General features: G+C 53.8%; 1 protein-coding gene across 3 annotated transcripts in view; it reads left to right on the top strand.

The window, feature by feature from the left end:
* ADGRD1 (adhesion G protein-coupled receptor D1) overlaps window positions 1–17,779 on the top strand; it is a 153,405-nt gene that overhangs the window by 58,201 nt on the left and 77,425 nt on the right. The window lies entirely within an intron of this gene.

Genomic DNA, 17,779 nt, shown 5'->3' with positions numbered 1-17,779 from the left:
GGTTCGAGCAGTGAACTGGCTCACTGCCCCCACGCTCCTCACTCGCATTCTCTCTGTTTCATCTCTCTTCCTCGGGGTCAGGATGACCCAGCTCTGGGGTGTGCGGCTCCCTAAGAACAGAGGGAGCCTCTGTTCTTCCCTCGTGCCCCGTCTGTGTCAGGGTGAGTGTTGATAGCAGATTCTGCAGTGACAGTAGTGGCAGGGGATGATTTATATCCTGATGACATGTTTGGGGAATTGAAGGTTGTGGTTTCCCATGGAAGTTATTAAAGAACTCAAAATATTTGGGGGGCTTGAAGTAATATTAAAGAAGTTTCTCACCAGGGTTTTCTGTTAGGTTCTGGTTAATTCTCTTCCACTCCCTTCCCCCAGGATTAATTGAAGGCCTGGAATGTGCCTGGAGCCTCTTCTGTCCCCCCACATGCAACTAATATTGTTTTAATTATAAACTTTATTTTGGAGAACTGTAGGTTTACTGAAAAATTGCACAGGAAGTGCCAAGAGTTCCAATCTGCCGACATCCCCCCTGGTTCCCCTGTCTGAATGTTTTGCATTACTGTGGCACATTTGTTGTTGTTGACAACCAGTATTGTGTGATGTCACATGTCCACCATCTCAGCCTCACACAAAACAGTTTCCCCACCCTGAAATCCACTGGGCGCCACCTCTTCATCCCTCTCCTTCCCCTGGACTCCTGGCAGCCTCTCATCTCTTTCTGTCCCTACAATTTTGCCTTTTTCAGAATGTCATCTAGTTGAAGTCCTACAGCATGGAGCCTTTTCAGACTGGTTCTTGGTCTTCACGGCGTGCGTTAAGGTTCCTCCATGTCTTTCCGTGGCTTGAGAGATGATTGCTTTTTACTGCTGAATATTCCATTCTGTGCGTGTACCTCTGTTTATCCTTTCACCTGTGGAAGGACATCTCAGTTGTCTCCAGTTTTTGGCATTTATGACTGAAGTTTCTGTGAACACTCGTGTGCAGGGTTCTGTGTGGATGTTGCTTTTCAGTTCTTGGGTAAATGCTCAGGGGCGTGACCACTGGGGTATATGGTGAACAAGTGCTTAGCGTTGTAAGAAACTGCCAGCCTGCCTTCCCAGTGTGTGCAGCACTCTGAAGCCCACCAGCAAGCGATGGGAGCTGCTGCCCCAGGTCCTCGCCAACATTTAGTGTTGTCAGTCTGGTGGATTTTAGCCATTCTGATGGGGATGTATCTCACTGCAGCTTACGCTTGCATTTCCCAGTGACTTGTGCTATGGAGCATCTTTTCATATGCTGACTTGCCATCCATATGTCTTCTTTGGTGAGGGGTCTGTTGCGTGGTTATACTTTCATTCCCCACCTCAAAAGAAACCACACTCCTGGATTGCCAAGTGAAGAAGTGGAGTGGAGAGGTGGACCGGCCACTTTCCCTGCCGTCTCCTGCCCCAGCCTCCCTGGAAGCCCCGTTCCACCCTGCCAGCCATGGTTTGGCTGGAGACCACACCTCGTGCTTCGCCAGGCAGGTCAGTGCCCTGGGCTGCAACTTGCTCAGCTTTCCCATTTCCATCTTTAGCAGCTCACTGGTCTTCCGCTTGCTCTCCCTTTTTTCCTTCTTCCCTGGAAAGAGTGCTCCTCCTCTGCTGAGTGCTCACCTCGCTGCCCTCCCCACTCTGAGCCCTCTCTCATCCGTTCAGCCTCCTTTCCACTGGGTCCATCTGTCCACCTGCAGACACACCCCAACCCGGGAAAGCCTCCCCTCTGCTCTCTGCTCTCCTTGAAACTATCATCCCACCTCCCCCTTCTCTTCAGTCCACTTTCACTTTCTCCTCTTTCTCACCAGTGTTTCCTAACGAGCAGGGCTCACAAAGGTCTCCTGTGACTTCTGGCTTACCAGCCCCGTGGGCTTTTCCCTCTCCCTCATCTTGGAGGCTGAGCAGTGCTGTCATGGCCTCTGGGGCACGCCCCTCTCCTCTGTCCTCCCCCATGCTGGCTGTCTCTTCTCCACTGCCACATTCACATGCATTCCCTACCCTGGGGGCTCCTCCAGCTCCCCTGCACATGTGCTCGCTTAACCTGTGTCATGAAGATGCTACCGTGCAGCTGTCACTGATGGCACAAAGCCCCTATCCCAGCCTCGGCCTAACTGCTGAGCTCCTGCTTCCACACAGGTGTCCTGGACCCCAGATGGCCAGTGCAGATGTGCGTCCCCCGCCTGCTCCCCTCTGTGAGCCTCCACTGCCCTTCGGTGGCCGCAGCCCAGGCCTTGGCCTCATCTGGGTCCCTTCCTCTCTGCAGACATGCGTCACCGATGGTGGTCATGCTTGCAGCAGGTCCTGCAGCCCCTCACCCTTCTCCTCCCCTTCTCCCAGCCCTGGCTCAGCATCCTGCTACTACAGGGCTTCTCACTTGGCCCTGGGCTGGGAGCTTCCGAGCTGTCTTCCCTGCCTCATCCTCCTTCAGGCCCACAGATCTGTCTTCCAGAAACACGGATCGGATGTTTGTCCTCACCTGTTTGCACCCTGCAGGGACTCGGGCCTCCCGGAAACTCAGTGGCCTCTGAGCTGGACAGTCAACTGTCAGGTGCCTACTTGATCAGCTTGCGCTCCAGCTCTCCTGGCCGTCTGAGCACCGTTGCTTGGGCCATTTCCTGGTGTCCCCACCTCCTGTCTCAGGGCCCCCTTGTTCACCAGGCCTCCTTTGTTCTTTCAGTTGAAAGGAGACCCCGTCCCGCTGTGCTGCCTTCACGCTTTGTTCACGCCATGTCAGAAGAGCGTGGGTTATAATTGCGTCCGTGGTCTGCGTATTTGCAAACCCGCCTACTTGTGAAATGTCTCAGTAGCCCCCGAGGCAGTGCCCGCAGTGCCTCCCTGTTGCCCTTGGGCACACGCGGAGAGGCCCTCACACAGCGTCCAGCTGCTCAAACCAGGCCACGCTCTGCTCTCATGCTTCACCTCTCCTCGGAGTCTTCTTAGTGCCATGGTTTTTGCATTTCTGTGCTTTTTGTGGGGATTTTTCTGACGGAAATGGCCCCCAAGGGCGGTGTGACAGTGGCTCAGTGGCAGAATTCCTGCCTGCCATGCCAGAGACCTGGGTTTGATTCCCAGTGCCTGCCCATCCAAAAAAAACAAGATATAAGTGGCCCCCAAGCATGGTGCTGAAGTGTTGTCTAGCGTGCCTCAGGGCAGGGAGGCTGTGAGGTACCTCACGGAGGAGACCCCTGAGCCAGCTTCGCCCTGGTCTGCAGTCAAGGGCGGTGGGCTGAGATCACACTCAGCAGTGCTGAGAATCAGGGCGCTGCGCAAAGGAGCATGTGGCAGACAAGATGGCGTGTCAGCAGCTGGCCAGGGCACCATGGCCGCCGGCTGCAGGCCCTCACCTGTTTCTGGGAGCAGTGGTCTGGGGCTCACGGGCTGTCTGTGTGGGGTGACTCCATAGAACATAACTGCTGTGTATCTGAATCAGGAAATTGACTCTTTGCATGCAAATTGCTCCTCTCTTATGCTGGCCTTGTGTTCTGTGAGATGCTGCCCTGGGTCACCTTTGGGATCGCTTCTTATTTCCCTGCAGTGTCTCGCAGAGAGCTTCGGTGCAGAGTAGTGGCTCAAATATATGTTGAGTGGATGCCGCAGTGAAAGTCCACTGGTACCGAGTAAGTTTTGTGTTGTGGCTTGTTTGAATGACTCCTGCTGATTCAGAGAGAATTGTCCCTTGTGGGACAGAGGCTCCTCTCTCCACCTGATTCTAAGAATGCCACCAGCTCAGCCCGCCTGAGCTCAGCAGTCTCAGAGCTGCTGACCCCAGGGGACAGAGCCCTGCATGTGGGGATCTGGTCGTAGCGCTAAGTAGAGGCTTTTTTAGTGCTTCTAGCATTGAGGCTCTCATAATGCTGTGTAGAGATGTTTGAAGTCTGTCATTAAGAGAACATAAAAGCTGGGAAGGCTGCTTCTGAAAGGCTGTGGAGCCCTTGTGTGTTTTGTGGTTGAGGTTGCCCTGGTACAGGGGGAGGGCTGCCTGCCTCCCACACCCTCCGTGTGCCAGGCTCAGTCTTTGGTGCCAAGGACACCACCTCCAAGGTCTGGGCACCTCCCATGGTCACTCGAGTCCCAGCAGATGCAGGTCGGGAGGCTTCATCAGAACGGGGGAGGGTCGGAGAGGCCTGGAGCGTCCCTCCATGGTGACGCCAGCCAGGAGTGATGACCAGCCATGCCTGGTGTCCCAGGAAATCGGGAGCTGCCCCAGAAACCAGCCCATCAGTGTGCAGGAGTTCCCGGGAATTAGAGGACACCTGCGTTGCACCCGTAGCCCCCAACCCTGGAAGAGAATTGGGAGTCCCCTCTGTGCTGGTGGCGTGTGCCAGTAGGCCTCTGACCACCTGGCCTCTGGCCACCTCGGGTCTCTGGCCACCTGGGACCTCTGACTACCTGGGGCCTCTGACCACCTGGGGCCTCTGACCACCTGGCCTCTGGCCACCTGGGGCCTCTGGCTACCTGGGGCCTCTGACCACCTGGGCTCTGACCACCTGACCTCTGACCACCTGGGGCCTCTGACCACCTGGGACCTCTGACCACCTGGGACCTCTGACCACCTGGGGCCTCTGACCACCTGGCCTCTGACCACCTGGGACCTCTGACCACCTGGGGCCTCTGACCACCTGGGACCTCTGACCACCTGGGGCCTCTGACCACCTGGCCTCTGGCCACCTGGGGCCTCTGACCACCTGGAGTCTCTGACCACCTGGGGCCTCTGACTACCTGACCTCTGACCACCTGGCCTCTGACCACGTGGGGCCTCTGACCACCTGACCTCTGGCCACCTGGCCTCTGACCACCTGACCTTTGACCTCTTGGGGCCTCTGACCACTTGGGGCCTCTGACCACTTGGCCTCTGACCACCTGGCCTCTGACCACCTGGCCTCTGACCACTCGGGGCCTCTGACCGCCTGACCTCTGACCACCTGGCCTCTGTGGACTCAGCCACTGGTCAGCTTGCAGAGGGCCGGGCCCAGGCAGTGCCCCCAGCTGAGGGAACCAGGTAGGTGTGCTGGGCCAGGCCTGGGAGACAAGACTGGAGGCTGGGCTGAAGTGCTGGTGCCTCTGATTGCCAGATATCCATTGAGCATGCAGGTGTGCACGCACACACACACACACACACACACACACACACATGGTCTGTTAGATCAGGATGATTATTTTGTCATGGTTCCTTATTATTTTTTTTTGCAGGAACCAATCTGGGTCAGTTACTGGTCAAAAGATAAAATGAGCCCACTTCCCCAACGTTTGGAGCTTTGCTTTCCGTTGTGACCCCAGTTGTTGTGGGCCTGTGTGGTCCTGTGTGGGAGTGGGGAAGGGCCAGAGATGGGGGCTGGCCCAGGTTGAAGGGTCGGGGGGGAACAGCCCTGCAGACAGCTGGCTGGACGGGCAGGGTGAGTCTTCTGTGCTGAACCGTAGAATCATGCCATGGCGGAGTCTGGAGCTGTCTGAGCCATTGTTCAAACACCACTGCCCCCAGACCCGCAGAGACCGGATTCAGGCCCCAAGCCCCTGCTGACCCGTCATGGCAGGTTGGCAGGTGCGTGCCCATGGTGACACTCGAGGCGCGGTGACAGAGGTGCAGGCAAGGCCTGTGGGGTGTGTTGGGTGCTGTGCACACCTCTAGTCGAATTCCACCCTGTGCCCGCGTGTCGCCCCACTGCCGAGCAGATGGCCCTGCTATCACCTTCTCCCCACGTGCTGACCTGCATCCGCTTGTTTCTGCGTTGGTGCTGGCCCTTCCTCCATGCCTACCTCTGCTGGGGCCGGCAGGTTTGTGAAAGGCCACATCCAAGCATGGAGGGAGAACTTTATGAGCCGGCAGTTCCTGCTAGAGACCCTTGGGACCTGGGAACGCTGCTTTGGGTGCGAGTTGGGGCCGGTGCTGCAGTGTAGCCAGGGGGCTGGGCACGGTGGAGGGGCCGCTGGCCGCAGGAGCTGTACTGGGAGCCCCAGGCCCTGCGCTCTGCTGCCGCACCAAAGGCCCCGCATGGTGGTCTGGTGTGAGCGTCCACATCCCCAGCAGCCTGGGAGTAGCTGCTGAACCGGCAGGCCAAGGGGGTTGTGGGCAGGAGAGGATTCTGGAGGGGCTTATGGGGGTGCAGCCCATTGGGGCAGGGTGGAGGGGCTGCTGCCATGCCGAGGGTGGGAAGGCGGCCGTGGGGAGCGGATGGTCAGTGCTGCCTGCGGGGCACTGGCCTGGGGACCACAGGCTGGCAAGTTTGAGGAGTGCCTCGGGAGGGGCGGGCACTGGTTGGCGAGGAATGATGACAAAGCCGCATGGCCAGGAGAGGACGCCTGCCATGGGTGTCCCTGGGAAGGTACCGCACAGCCTGATTTTTAGAATGGAGAAACCGAAGTTGGGCACAGCCGCATGTTGGAGGGGCCATGGCCACCTCCGCCTGGCCCCTGCGCTCATAGGCTCAACTCATCCACCCCTGCACCCGGCCCTAAGGCAGCTGGGCCGAGGGCTGCCAGATGTTAGGGACAGGGATGAGCCCTGGTGTTGACCTCAGGGCCAGGGCAGACTGTCTGCTGCTCACCGTGGAAGGGACGCAGTAGTGGGGTACAGGGAGGGTCTCGACTGGAGTCACAGATGGGGCGCCTGTGGGGGCTCTGCGGGTGCAGGACAGTAGGGAGTGTGGGGTCTGCGGAAGGCTTGGGGCCTTGGTCAGAACATCTGAGTTGAGGAGAGAAGCCATCAGTGTGGGTTGTCAGTTACAGCTCTGGTTGGTCTTGCTGACGGCTAATGCAAACCTGATTTTAACGTTGTCAAATAAACTGTGTCTGGGTGCTGAATCTAGCCACTGGGTCAGTAGTTCACAACCTCTGTGCTTTTTTTTTTTTTAATCTTTATTTTGGAATGATTTTAGGCATACAGAGGAGTCACAGTAATATCACAGAGTTCTTTCACCCAGCTTCCCCTGATGCTGACCTCTTAAAGTACAGTTATTGAAATGAAATTAACACCGACATGACACTATTAACTACTCGTCAGATTTGCCTTGAAGTTTGCCGCCTTCTCACTTACGTCTTTTTCTGGCCCAGGTTCTACGCCAGCATCTCATGTGACATTTTGTTCTCACGTCTCCTTTCTTTCCTTCCATCTGTGGCAGTTTCTCAGTCTTTGTCTCTCATGACCTTGGTGCAATTTAAGACCAGGCCGGGGTTGATGAACTTCTCTAAATGTGGGGTTCTCCGATGTGTTCCCACAACTAGAATGAAGTCCTGCGTCTTGGCCAGGAATGTCACAGAAGTGAAGTTGCTCCTTGCTGCTGCTTCGTGTCGGGCTGTCACGGGCACAGAGCCTTCTCTTTCCGTGCTGCCTGTGCTCCCCCTGCAAGGCGGTGTCCCCAGCCTGTCTGCCATAAAGGCCGTTTTCTACCTGCACACATCTTGGCAGGGAGTGGGGGGGTGGGTACAACAAAACTACGAAAACCCTCTCTGTCTGTTGTGCTTTCCCCACTCATTGTGGCAGCCGTGGGCCCCACCTGCAGCGGTTATCCCCGGGTGCCTGATGCGTGGAGGCTGCTTTTCCCTCACCCCTTCTGCGGTTACTAGCCAGCATTCTCCTATCAGGCACACTGCCCCTCGCTTCACTTATCTCTTTATCCATATCTACAACACGTATGGATTGTTATTTTATTGCACAGGTTATGATCCAATACTTTGATGATTTCATTTGCTCAGGTTGCCTCAGCTTTGGCTGCTGGGAGCTTGACTGAGTCAGCTCCTGTGTCTTTGGGAATGTCCCCTCATTTCTGGAGTCCTTTTTCGCTTTCTGGCATTGAAGGTATTGTCGGTACACCCTGAGTTTTCCCTCCTCCAGGGCCGGCCTCAGTCATTTCTGCAAGGGCCCCAGTTCATGTTATTGGAGAAGGGTCTTCAGAAACCAAGGTCTGGGGGCCTCTGTGTTCATTTTCACTGGGGGCCACTGCTTCGAGGTCCCCTCAGCACACAGGTCCAGGAAATACACACGGCACTGACCAAGCAGATGCACGCTGCTCCATTTAGTCCCGGAATTAGTTTATTAAGCTGCCGGAATACAGTTTACCAGAAATGGAACAGCTTTTAAAAAGGGAATTTATTGCATTATGAGTTTACAGTTCTAAGGCAGTGAAAATGTCCAAATTAAGGCACCAACAAGAGGTTACCTTCACTCAGGAAAAGCCGATGTGAGTCAGCTGGGAAGGCATGTGGCTGGCATCTACTCGTCCTTGTTCCTGGTTTTGTTGCTTCTGATGCCAGTGGCTGCCTCTCTAAGTAACTGTGGCCCTCACTCAGCTCCTCCAGGGACACAGCTGCTGGGCTGGGCTATGTCTAGGCATTTGCTCTCTCTGTCACCAGGGGCCACCAGGCACCTCCAAACACCTATGTCTCTTCCTGCTCTGAAACCACTATTCCCCAAGTGTCTGCATCTGAGGTTTCTTCAAAATGTTTCTCCTTTTAAACGACTCTAGTAAACTAATCAAGACACAGCTTGAGGAGGGTGCAAGGGTAATTCAGTAGTAGAATTCTCACCTGCTGTGTGGGAGACCCAGATTCCCAGCCTGTGCACTCGCTGCCCCACCCCCAAACAAATTCAGCAAATGGTGCTGCAATGATAGTTAGCTACATTAACAAAGAATGAAATGTGGCCCCCACCATACAGCACACACACACAAAGAAGACCCACCTTGAGTGGGTGGTGTCACGTCTCCACCTAATACAAAAGCCACACCACAGTCGGGTGCACCCCGCACGCCTCCCTGGTGGTTATCTGATGAGAAGTTCCCACCCTGCAGCGCTGGGTCAGGACTGAAGAAACAGCTGCCCCTGCACGATTGGAGTTTGAAACCAGCACTGTCCCTGCCTCTCCACCTGCAGAAACATGCTGAAAACCAGCCTTTCTCTGTCTTTTTTCTCCTATAATTAAGTACCTTGTTCTCACTATTCATAATACTTTTACTCATTTGTTAAACCCAGTACACCATAAAGTCGGTTCAAAATTGCTAACACTTACCAGCGTGGGAAACAAGTTTACTAGCAAGAGGATGATATTTATGTGCAGTTCTGTTTCTGTGGCTTCATGCCATACAATTAAAATGCCATTTTCCAAGCTTACAATCTGTTACTGTTTCTGTTCCACTGTGGGTGCCCCTCCCCGCTCCTGGTTGAAACCAGCTATTTATTTATTTGGGGGTCTTATGAAGCAGTTCCCTGCTTCTAAGGGTTAGATATAAAAGTCTTTCTGGGAAAGATGGCACCTCCTCCCCAGACCTGTCTCTGCCCCCCATTCTCCTTACTCTCTGTGTGAGCAGGCCCGTTGGTTTTGGGGTGTCCCTTCTGGATTTCTTTCTGTCGGGCAAGCAGGTGTGTGTCTGCTTTCCTCTGTCCGGTTCTCTTCCATGAGGTGCCTACAGTGAAACCCTTTTGCGCGTTGTCGCTTTTCACTGAACGGTTCATGGAGTGCGTCTGCGTTCCGATTTGTGCTGCACGGGTCTCTCGATTTGGTCAGCCAGCACATGGCATGCTCAGGGACCCCCGCCCCCGTGTATCGGCCATTCCTGTGCTTCTGCTCTTTTCTCATGACAGACCGGGCCGTAGCCAGCCACCTTCACCCCTCCATTTCCTACGGCTGCAGGTACAGCATCCACTCTCCGTGGTTTGGAAAGTTTATCTTTGATCAACAGGATGCCCCACCCCCACCCATTTTCTGGGCCCCCAGCAGTGCTCGGACGGGGTGCAGGGACTGTCAGGAGAGAGAAAGAAGAGCACCCAGCCCTGCGAATGACCTCACTCCGAGACGGAAGCAGCTGCCAGCGGAACCCACCTATGCGATGGCCTGCCGTGTGCCTCTGAGCCCGCCACCACGATGTCACGGCTGCGCTTCCCCCTCCTGGTGGGTCGCCAGCGGGGCTCTGTGTAGAGCTGGGGGCAGCGAGCCTGGGGTGAGCCTCCGGGTGGCCACGCCACCCTTGCCCACACAGAGGCCTGGGTGAGCAGGGGTCCCCAGCCGAGGTCAGGGCGGAGGGGCCGCCCAGAAGGCACCTGACGTGGCACTCGTCGTGTTTTCATGAGTGTCCGGGTCCCCGAGGCACTTGGACCCCTGTGCCTTGAGGGGGGCGGTGGAGTGAGCACGCAGGTGGAAGGAGCTGTCTCCTCTGCAGCCCCACCCAGCCTGCTGGCCCCACGCGGCTGCGGACGGGGCTCTGGTGGCATCTCCCGGGGCTGGCACGGTCCCCAGGATGGATGTGGGCATCTGGGAGGAGCCAGATTCCTAAAAATGCTTCTCGTTTTCCCACTGCAGCTGGAATTACAGGTTCTGTTGGGTTTGGTGCTTTTGATGGAAAGTTTTGTCAACGGCACATTTGCGCCTTCTGTGAAGTCAGAAAGGCACCAGTTTGCAAACTAGAGAAAAAGAATGGGTGGGTAAGATGCAATCCCTATTTAATGCTTGGTTTCCAGAGTTTTTGCTAAAAATGAAAGTTTTTGCATAGGAGTTGTATCTTGGAGAGAGGCAGAGAGGAATTTTTATCATACCAGAAGCGGATGGTAATTAGAGCTTGTCTCAGCCAAGTGTTCTCTAGGGTTGTAGGGTTTTCTTTTGAAAGCTGCGTTCGCATTTCAGGGGACGTGCTGCAGACTGGCCTTCTTGTCTGCTGGGAAGCCGTTTTCTGCACAGTCCCACGTGTGGGTTTTCTGAAGCAACCCTCACGGCTGCCAAGGTCGCACGGTTGTCCTTGACTGAGGCGCCTGCTTTCCCCGGCCCCATGTTGGGTGCACCTCCCAGGGTGTCCCAGGGACAGGGGGCAGACTCACTGCAGGCCTGTCCTGAGTCAGTTTGGGGGCACCCGGGCAGACCCAGGGGTGGGAGGGAGGGGCTCTGCGTGACCCCCAACTGTGCCCAGGACACTCTCTGGAGACCCTGGGGGTCAGGACTACTGGTGAATACTCTGGATCTGAAGTCCAGAGGCTGAGGACAGCTGAAACAGGGTTGCTGAGGAGCTGGTGTCCATCTGGGTTTCTGTGTGCACCGGCTGTGGTGGCCAGATGGTTTCGGGGCCCAGCCTACCCTGGGGCCCTTGCTGGTGCCTCTGTTGGGGTGAGAAGTGTCAGGAAGCTTTGTCTTCTGGCTCTGAGCTGCAGAGCCTTTCTCCCAAGGGCCTGTTTTCATGCCTTGGGGTAGTTTGGTCATGAGTCTGCAGACCTCGCTTGTCTTCCGGAGGCTGTGGACGGACAATGTCTGGGGGCTCCAAGCTTCTCCTGCATGGCGTCAAGGTCTCCAACATTTACAACCCCCAAATGGAGTAACCTGAGGAAGCCCCAGCACCCAGTGACCTCCTGAAGTTCCGTGTCGGGGGCCCTGGTCTGCCTCAGGGGGGGCTCGGGCTGTTTCCACCGCATGTTATGTTCGAGGGCCCATCCTTGTCGGGGTTCCCCTCCTTGCTCTGGGAGAGGGTCCAGGGCCTGGCAGGCCACCCAGAAGCCCCCCTGGCTGCCACCCACCAGCACTAGTGGCACCCAGTGCTCAGGCAGCAAGCGAAAGGTCTGGAGACTTGGCCATGTCCCTGGAGCGGGGCTGTGCGTCACCCTGGCTGATCAGTGGCGTGCTGTAGCCCTGCAGAATCAACATCAGATCGTTCTCGTTGCCGTGCGCTGGCCCGAGCAGACACTCCACAGTCGATGTTTCCATCTATTCGTGATTCGGTTGTTTCCACTTTGGGGCTATTAAAAACAATCACATTTCTATGTTTCTTGAAATGCTCATATTCAGAGCTGGGTTTAGAGAGCTGCAAACCTGTGGGCTAATTTTTCTTTAGGTTATGGACCTTCCGGCAGGGCTGGACACGCACCTGTTGTTTCTCCAGGGCTCGCGGTGGATGAAAGCAAAGTTTTATTTCCTTCCTCTGGTCATTCTTTGGTGCACCAGAAGCCCAGAATGTTCCTGCTCTGCAGACTGTCACACAAACCCCTATGCCACGGTCAAATTCAGAAGTGTATACAAATAGCTGTTTGCACCACACAGGTGTGTCTGTCTGTGTAATCGCATCATTTGGTGCTGCTTCACCCAGGGAGCACCAATATTAGCATTCGGATGTGCTTCCTTCAAGCGGCTCTCAGTCTGGTCGACCCACAAACACAGCTTTGTGCCGCGAAAGGCCCTTATCAGCGCTGTTCTGCATCTTGGGTATTTTCATTTCATGGGCCCGTATTTCCCTGCCGGTGCCCCAGGCTGTGCTGTCATCCTGGTAGCTGCATGAAGTCGGTGCCCATGGCCCCTGATGTGCCATCGTCCCGCCTTCCGCTTGTCCCCGGGATGAAGGTCCACACTGCCCCGCCAGAAACTGCCCATGTGCGCGCATCAGGTCCCGCCTTAAGATACGTTCCTGGAAGTAGAGTTGCAAAAGACTATACATCCTTTTCTTTCTTGAATTGTTTTGGTTCTTTAAGGCAGTTTGGTGGTTTTTTTACCAAGAGAGTAAGCCAGAGAATCAAAATGTGGGGGCTGGGAAGGGTTCCGATACCTATCAGTGCTGGTCTGAGAGGGCGGATGGACCCTGGAAAAGCCATGTTGTAACCCTAATCCCATTTTAAAAATCCAGCCGTTTCTTCTAATCCCTATTCAGTTCTGTATGTTTGAAACTGTAATGAGATCATCTCCCTGGAGATGTGACTCAGTCAAGAGTGGTTGTTAAACTGGATTAGGTAGAGGTGTGTCTCCACCCATTGGGGTGGGTCTTGATTAGTTTACTGGAATCCTATTAAAACAGGAAACATTTGGGAGAAAGCTGGAGATTCAGAGAGAGCAGAGAATGCTGTAGCACCATGAAGCAGAGAGTCCACCAGCCTGCGAGTTTTGGAGATAAAGAAGGAAAATATATCCTGGGGAGCGGAGAGAAAGCTAGCAGATGATGAGGTTATGCACCATGTGCCCTTCCAGATGAGAGAGAAACCCTGACTGTGTTCACCATGTGCCTTCTCACTTGAGAGAGAAACCTTGAACTTCATCGGCCTTCTTGAACCAAGGTATCTTTCCTGGGTGCCTTAGATTGGACATTTCTATAGACTTGTTGCAATTGGGACATTTTCTCAGCCTTAGAACTGTAAACTAGCAACTTAAATACCCCATTTTAAAATCCATTCTGTTTCTGGTGTATTGCATTCTGGCAGCTAGCAAACTGGAGCACCTTCCAAACCACTCATCCCCCCGCCTTGTCTTCACAAATAAGCGTGTCATCGCAGCACACCAGTCCTAGAGAAACGCACATCACGTGGGTACAGTCAGACTGACTTCCACCAGGGAGCGTACCCATGACATTGCCTCTGTCTAGAATGGGACGTGATGGGTGAGCCCCTGTCCCTTCCACGCACACCCTTGGGGTCGTCTGTCTGTCTGTCTTGAAGTCTGTCGAGGGGACTGCTCAGCCTGGAGCTGGTCCTTGTATGTGGCTTCTGTTCTTCCACCTTAAGTTTGTGAGGTTCATGTGTGTGTTTATGGGAGCAAGTCAGGTTATTCTCATTGCTGTGCAGTATTCCCTTGAGCGAGTATACCACAGTTCACTTAGTCACTTACCTGTAATTTCACACTGTCTAGTGTCGGGCTGTTATAAATAGCAATGCCTGAATGTTCTAGTACCTGTGTTTTGGTGAATGTCTGTCTGTGTTTCTATTTAGTGAATTGCACTGGAATTGCTGGGTCATAGGATGTGCATATGGTCAGCTTTAACAGGCAATTCTAAACAGTTTTTCCCAAGTGGACACCAGTTTACACTCCAGTGAGTGATCTTTGAGAACCTGAGATGTCACCATTTGGATTGTCTGCCTTCCTCATTTTAGCCATTCTGGTAGAGATTTGTGTCTCATTTTGTTTTTTATTTGCATTTCCCCAATAATTAATGATGTTGATCATCTTTTCATATGTCTACTGGACACTTTTATATCCTTTTTTGTCTATCTTATTCAAGTTTTTTTGCCCATTTTTCTTTTGGATTACATTCTAGTTAGTAAGCTACTGGAATGTGATATGCCAGAACTGGAATGGCTTTTGAAAAGGGGAATTTATTAAGTTGCAAGTTTACAGTTCTAAGGCCATGAAAATGTCCAAATTAAAGCAAAGCTATAGAAGTGTCCAAGTTAAGGCATCCATACCTTGGTTCAAACAGGATGATGATGTTTGGGGTTTCTCTCCCAGCCGGAAAGGCACATGGCGACATCTTTTAGCTTTTTCCCCAGTAGTCTTCAGTGGCTTCCCCAGGAGCGCTGTCTGCTCTGTTGGCTCCATTGGCTGTGGTGGCTCTGTTGGTTCTAAAGCTTTTTCCAAAATGGATCCCTCTTAAAGGACTGCAGTAAGTAACCCACCTTGAATCGGTGGAGACACATCTTCATAGAAACAACTTAATCAGAAGGTACCACCCACAATTGAGTGGTCACATTTCCATGGAAACAATAAAAAAATTCCACCTGTTTGATTCCCAGTCCATACACTTCCCAAAAAACTAAGAAAACAAACAAAAATTCAACAAGTGGTGCTTCAGTAATGACATGCTTACATGGAAGAATAATGAAATGTGACCCTGGCATACAGCATACAAAAAAATAAAAAACTCCCACCCAGCAATACTGAATGGGATTTAAAGAACATGGCTTTTCTGAGGTACATAATGGTTCAAACCAGCACAGGTTGTCTGCTTTTTTTCTTTCTTATTGATTTTTTAGGAGTTCTTTCTAGGTTTTAGATATGAGTTGTTGTTTGTTAGATAGGCATATTGCAAATAATTTCTTCCACTGGTTCTTGCCTTTTTATGCTCAGTGGTGTCTGTCGATGGCATACAACTTTGAATTCCAGTAGAGTCTGATTTATCAGTCTCTCCTTTTGTGCTTTGTACTGTCTGGGTCCTGACTGGGGACTGTTGCCTAACGCGAGGTCATGGAGATAAACCTCCCATGCTTCTTCAGTGCAGTGCTGTTTCTCTTTCACGTTTAGACCTGCCGTCCTGCTCCAACTGTCTTGTAAACTTGTGAAGCAGGGTCCAGATTCCGTTTTCCCACACGGTCATCTGGTTTACCTCCCAAGGTTTGTTGAAACCATACAGCTCTCTATCACTTTTGGCATAAGTCCCGTAAACAGCTGCGGCTCTGTTTCTGGGCTCTCTGTTTTCTTTATTCAGTCTGTCTAGACTTGGCCAGCACCCAGACTTTGTAATTACCATTGCTTTAAAGCGAGCCCCGAAACCTGCTGGTGGAGCCCCTCCAGCTTGTTCTTCAAGTCCTCCGTGGCTGTTTCTGGTGGGATCCACACTGAAACATTCGGTGCGCATTGGCGAACCTGCCTGCAGGAAGGCTCTCCCTGTTTGCATTCTCACTGCCATGACTTGAGGTGGCCTGGTTCCTCCATCCTTCCAGTCTGGTAGGCGAAGAGTGACCTCTCACTGAACTTTCTATTTGCATTGCTTTGATTGCCATTGACATTAAACCACTTTTCCCATGTGAATTGGATCTTTGCATTTTTGTTTGCTGCATCTTCGGTCCTTTCCCAGTTCTTTCAGTGGCGTGTTGTGTCCTCACAGACTCAGACTTTCAGGGGCTGTGCATCGGGGACATCTCCCCCCTGCTGGTGCTTCCATCCGAGGCCCCTCTTTATTTACTACTTTAGCCAAGCGCAAGTTTTAAATGTTTATATTTTCAGACGTATCATTTGTTTTCCTTGGAGGGAGGAAATGGGCGTTTCCTCTTGCTGCAGTAACAAATTACAGCCCACTTAGTGGCTCAAGACAGAGCAGATTACTGTGCCGGGCTCAGGACTTAAGGAGCTGGGAATGGGCCCTGCGGGGGTGAGGCAGGCCAGGGCCGAGGCCCTGCAGATCTCCAGGGAGGGGCTGCATTCTCGCCTTCCTGCTTCTGTGGACCCCGCATGCCTGGGCTCGCAACCCTGCCCAGCACATCTCTTCTTCAGCCCTCTTTCCCTGACTTCCACGAACACCTCAGGCCCCTGCCTTGGACCCTGCAGCCACACTGGGCCAACCCTCGGTCGAGAGCTTTGGTTTCGCCTTGTCTGCAGAGCCCTGGGCGTGTGGGCATGGACGCCTGGGCCTCATCCCTCTGCCTGCTCAGCCTTCCACCTGGGCGCAGCCGCGAAGTCCACAGGCCCCTGCCCAGACAGGGACTTCTCCTCCGTCCTCTCCACCTCTAGGCTGATGCGATCTTCTGGGTCAAGGCCTGCTGGCGCTGAGCGTGGTGACGGAGGAGAGAGTTGGGCAAAGGCTTGCTGCCTCTCCTTCCTCACACAAGGTGAGGCCACTGTGGCGTGGCCTTCCATTTGAGCACAACAGGGCCAATGCCCGCCCCGGGGCATTTTCCAGCCATGAATTGGATGCTCCTTCCTTCAGCGTGTGATGCCTACAGTGCCCCAGATAAACCAGAACGAGAGGAGGCAAGTGGTCACACTCTCACTTGGAAGTCAGCTGTGGTTTGCTGCACATGCCCCATTGTGTGTGAGCATGCACTGGCACGCGCAGAGGACCTCGTCGTTCTGGGTAACCTTGGTGCTGTGGCCACCCTGACAGTGCACAGGTGCCTCCTGCTACACCCTGCAGTCCTGCTTCCAGAGGAGCCCACACAGGAGAGATGCCTCGGGAAGCCCTGGGGCTGCAGGGAGGGCCACACAGGCTATTGGTGGGTCTGCGGGGCACCCACATCTACACTTTCCTGGGAGAAGTGGCTGTGATTCAGCATTGCCCTTCGATTGTGTTCTGCAGCCTTTTTTCCCAGCCTTTCCCACCCTCTTCACTATACAGTGTGGCTGGCTGAGACCATCTCCCATCTCGGGGGCTTAGAACTGCAGGCTGTGGGCCCCCACTTCAGCTACAAATCTGGGCAGTGGTCTTGTTCTTTCAGGCCTGTTTAATTTCTTCAGGCCTGAGGCCCTGGGTCCAGGTGATTTGTGAGTTTAGGACACAACGAGGAGTTTTAGTTTGTTTAGTTTGCTAAACGTGCCGGAGTATAATACCCAGAAATGGATGGGCTTTATAAAGGGGATTTATTTAGTCACAGACTCACAGGAAAGCAGCTGGCTTTCCTCTGGGTTTCCCTATCACATGAGAAGGCACACAGCGATGTCTGCTGCCCCTCTCTCCCAGCTTCTGGGCTCAAACAGCTTTCTCTGGGGCATGTCCTCTGCATCTCCATACGTCTGGGCCTGAGCTCCTGAGCTCTCTTCTGACCTCTCTTTTACGCCTCCAGGTAATTAAATTAAACGTGACTCATTGTGGAAGGCACTGCCCTTAGCCTCCTGCAGCTGTTGTCAGTCATAGATGAAATTCATGTGCCGATGATTTAAGGCCACAGTAACGCAACAGCTGGGCACCATCACCTGGCCAAGTTGACACCTGAACCTCACTACCGCAGGGCTCTATTTCCATACTTTTCAAGGTCGGCAGGTCCCCGCCATGGGACATGGGTGCAGTCCCGCCATCTGTGTGTCCTCAGTTGTCCCCACCCCATGTGCCCTTTGGCAGAATGCCCCTGAACCTGCCCACGTGCGTCCCTGCCTCCACCCCTGACGTCCTGACAGTACTTGGGCCTGCTCAGGTCACCCTCCCCGTCCAGGTGCCGCGGGGCCATCACTGCCCTATGGGTACTGTTGACGGTGCATCCTACATGGTGGGGTGTCTGGGGTGCTGGCTCGGAGGCGCTTGCTGGTCCAGGCAACTGCTGGGCCCCTTGGAGCCCCTCATTCAGATTCCATTCCCATGGCGTGTCTGCTCTCCTCCTGGGTCACACCTCCCAGG

Source organism: Tamandua tetradactyla, chromosome 5 (assembly GCF_023851605.1).
Source record: "Tamandua tetradactyla isolate mTamTet1 chromosome 5, mTamTet1.pri, whole genome shotgun sequence".
NCBI classification, from domain to species: domain Eukaryota; kingdom Metazoa; phylum Chordata; class Mammalia; order Pilosa; family Myrmecophagidae; genus Tamandua; species Tamandua tetradactyla.
This window is presented reverse-complemented; position numbering and strand designations above follow the sequence as displayed.